The sequence below is a fragment of the Nicotiana tabacum genome, chromosome 15, assembly GCF_000715075.1.
Source record: "Nicotiana tabacum cultivar K326 chromosome 15, ASM71507v2, whole genome shotgun sequence".
NCBI classification, from domain to species: domain Eukaryota; kingdom Viridiplantae; phylum Streptophyta; class Magnoliopsida; order Solanales; family Solanaceae; genus Nicotiana; species Nicotiana tabacum.
Window position 1 is genome coordinate 75,417,620 of NC_134094.1, and position 4,591 is coordinate 75,422,210.

Sequence of the window (4,591 nt, forward strand, 5' to 3'; positions counted from 1 at the left end):
ACCAACCTCATACGAAGTCAGTATGAAGCTCCCATCGGATTGTGTATGCACCAAAGGTGCAAGTATTATAATATAGCTTCAAGTTGTGGATGTGAATTATACCTATGCGGAAGGAAGGTTATGAAAGAGATAAAAGATGTGATAATAGTCCATACTTCAGATAGAAGGCTAGAAGCACTGGGATTCTGTATCCAGGAATGATAGCAGCATTGTCAGTGGCATACCTTCCAGCCTATGGTTTCTATGTATCGAGAGGTCTAGTTAAAAGAGTAAATAAGAGTTAGAGATGATGTGATGTCTCGCTTGATGTTCCAGAATAACACGAGGAAATCTATGGTGCAATCAAATTGAAGGAAGGTTACGAGTATTATAAATAGATATGTATAGGTCGCAAGCTAAAGTATGGTAAAGCGACAAGGTTTTAGGAAGGCGGGAGTAAGGATAAGAAAGGGCGGGTGAGAAGGTGACAAGAATGGATAAGTCCTTAGGATTAAGCCCATGAAAACAAGGGAGCTAATGTTCTCTCTAAGTTATAGAAAGCTCAGTATAGCCTGAGTGAACTCAAAGGAGTCTAAAACTAGTAGCATTTAGAAGAGATGGAATACTGCCCTGGTAGTAAAATGAGGGTGTAATTATGATAAATGAAGGATGACGTTTGGGCCTTCGATTGAGTAATGATTTCATGAATTGTACAGGATTAAAATACTCATGTGAGGAAAATCACATTGGGATGCTATAAAATACGATTATTAATGTATAATATCGCCCCCAGGTGGATCAGAAAAAATCACTTCAAATGTTCCACGACGCAGCGTAAGCCCTAGTGGCAATATATTACGTAAGAAGTTTCAAGTTATCAATGGAAGATTGTAGATCAACATTGAGGTAAATCAACAATGGATGGGTAAAAGCTGCAAAGTACGAGATGAGATTAGGCCATCAGTCTTAAGATGAACAGTAATGAAGAAGCATTAAAAGACTTAGCTTTATGCATATAGGATAAGCAACGAGAGTAACCTGGAGTTTGGTCGCAGACCTCAGTAACAATAAATCGAAGTAAGAGTTATGGTATAGTATGTCCTACTTAGATGAAGTAAAGATGATGATGCCCAGAGGGACAGCTTGACATAATTTTATATATGAACACAAAGTGAAGTCTAGAGATTAGCTGAAAGCTGGAGGAAAGAGAAGAGAAGAGTCGCATAGGCGCACATACAAAGTTAGAGTCGTGCAGGCTGCATGATAGAAGGTAGCAACAGTTACAAGATTAGAAGGATTCCGACTACAAGTCGTGGTGTGAGAAAGAGGCTTAAAGGTGGGAAATGCCCTGGCCTTTGGATTTATTCAAATAACAGTTGCCTAAATGGCAATGAGAATATTAAAGTATTCAGAAGACATAAGTTATGAAAATGATAAGTGCATCATTCAACATTCGAGGACGAATGTTCCAAAGGGGGGAATGATGTTACACCCCATGTTTGCGTACGTGAAAGTATGCCATAAATAAATTGATGGAAGCTCAGAAATGAGATGTTACATCCCGCATTTTCGTACGTTAAAGTTTCGTCGTAAGTTAATCGACGTAAGCTCGGGAATGAGATTATTTTGAGATTATAAGTATTATGCTATTTCAAACAAGTGATAAGTAAATTCGTGAAGGAGAGAGAGTAAGTGAATAAAAAAAATGAGTTTCGTCAAAGTTTGGCAATTTGGGAATAAAACACGGTCCGAGCTATAATATTAAAGTATAATATTATAAGTGCAATTTCGTCGAAGTTTGGCAATTTGAGAATATTAAAGTATTCAGAAGACATAAGTTATGAAAATGATAAGTGCATCATTCAACATTCGAGGACGAATGTTCCAAAGGGGGGAATGATGTTACACCCCATGTTTGCGTACGTGAAAGTATGCCATAAATAAATTGATGGAAGCTCAGAAATGAGATGTTACATCCCGCATTTTCGTACGTTAAAGTTTCGTCGTAAGTTAATCGACGTAAGCTCGGGAATGAGATTATTTTGAGATTATAAGTATTATGCTATTTCAAACAAGTGATAAGTAAATTCGTGAAGGAGAGAGAGTAAGTGAATAAAAAAATGAGTTTCGTCGAAGTTTGGCAATTTGGGAATAAAACACGGTCCGAGCTATAATACCCGGTACTTATGGACTAGTGCCATACAAGGAACTACATGACCATGATAGTATGGTGTATAAGGTATGTTAAAAGTAAGTAGTATTTTAAGTAAGTTGAGATAATTCTTAACTATGTGGGTAATTAGTTAATTATTGGATAATGGAGATTACTTAGTTAATTAAGGAATTGTTGGATGATTAATTAGAGAAATTGGATAAGATTATATCCTTCCCCAACGTGGCAGCCCATCACTATAATTAGTAACTCATGAACTATGTTGCAAAATGGCAAAGTTAGGTGAATTTTGGGTGGCTTAGTCATTATGCAAATGGGACCCACAAATCTTAAATGTAAAGGACTTTATATATCTTTAAGTGAGACATTTAAGATGGAAAATCTCAAACAAGATTCATATGACTCTTTTACAAAGTAAGATAGATTAACGTGAGTTTGCTTCAACAAGTTCATACAAGAACATGTATATACATGTAACGTGAGTTCTTCAATAAAAAATTTATACGAGACTACGTAATGTTATGTCAATGGGATTTTGCAATTCTAAAGGAGTACAGTGCAATCTTTCTCAAAAATATCACACGAATTTTCCCTACCCAGGTATGTTAAGACTAAGCCCTTCCTTCATTTTGGCATGATCTCGTAATTACATGTGTTTGATAGCGAGGCATAAAGAGAAGTTCATACTCCCGAATTTATATACATTATCCTAGTCTCATAAATTATAGTATTCTCCTTATCGAAACTTCATATTTAATTGAGTATTGTCTTCTTCTAGTCAAGAGAGCAGAGAGCCTATATATACAGTATTACAGTATTTTCATTACCATCGAGCTATAATCGATGGGCAGGCCCCTATTGGGCAACCTCTGATCAGATGCTAAGTTATATACCGAGCCTACTATGGCCGAGCACCTATGAGCGAGCCTAGAATGGCCGAGATACAGAGCCTAGTATGGCCGAGCGCCTATGAGCGAGCCTACTATGGTAGAGCAGTTATATATACCGAGCACTATAAGGCCGGGCAGCTATTTTACTTACTATATTGAGAGAGGTGAGTCAGTATCAATAGGTAAGCATATCTTCAAATTATCTTTGACTCCAGTTACTTTTAGTTATTATATTATCATTTCAGTTATTCTGTTGCCTTATATACTCGGTATATTATTTTGTACTGACATCCATTTTGCCTGGGACGTTGCATTTCATGCGTGCAGGTTCAGACAGATAGATGAGTAGACCTCCTCAGTAGGTGTTGCCTGAGTTCAGCTTGATCGGTAAGCTTCGCGTCCTTCGGAGTTATCGGGTCTAGAGTTTTATGTACATCTTGTGTATATATGTATATATATATTATGGATAGGTTGGGGCCTTGTTCCGATCACAGTACATCCATCAGTAGAGGCTTGTAGACATATCCTGTCAGTTAGTGCAGTATGTTGGACTTGTAAGCCTTGTATGTATATTTTGTTGGTTTGCCAGCTATAGTAGTTATGACGGCCTTGTCGGCCTAGCTTTATATTTATGTTTAGTCAGCGTTCGCAAATTGTCTTGCAATATGGCCCATGGCCAAAGTATGACATTATATGTTCAGAGTCCCTTAGTCGCAAGTTGGTACGCAAGGATAGGTGAGGCACCGGGTGCCGATCTTGCCCCCCAGGTTCGGGGCATGACACCAGCAAAATGGGCATTAGTACGAAATAATGTACTGAGTAGGTAAGGCAACAGAATAACTGAAAGTTGAAACTGAATTGATAATATAATAACTGAAAGTAACTAGGAGTCAAAGATAATCTGAAGATATGCTTACCTGCTGATACTGACTCAACTCTCTCATATAGTAAGTAAAATAGTTGTCCGACCTTATAAGGCTCGGTATGTGTAACTGCTCTGCCATAGTAGGCTCGCTCATAGGCGCTCGGTCATATTATTCTCTGTATCTCGGCCATTCTGGGCTCACTCATAGGCGCTCCGATATAGTAGGCTCGGTATGTAACGTACCATCTGATTAGAGGTTTCGCAATAAGGGCCTGCCCACCGATTGTAGCTCGATGGTGGTGAAAATACTGTAATATTGCCCAATAGGGACCTGCCCACCGATTATAGCTCGATGGTGGTAAAAATACTGTAATACTGTATATATATATATATATATATATATATATATATATATATATATATATATATATATATATATATGACCCTCTGCTCTCTTGACTGGAAGAAGACAATACTTAACTAAATATAAAGTCCCGATAAGGAAGAATATGATAACTTATGAGACTAGGATAATGTACATAAATTGAGGAATATGAACTTCTCTTTATGCCTCATTATTGTAATGACCCGGCCGGTCCTTTTGAGTGTTGTAGCCACGTTCCCTCATTTACTGCTTATTATATGCTCAATTGTTGTTATGTGACTTGCCGGGGTGGCTGGTTT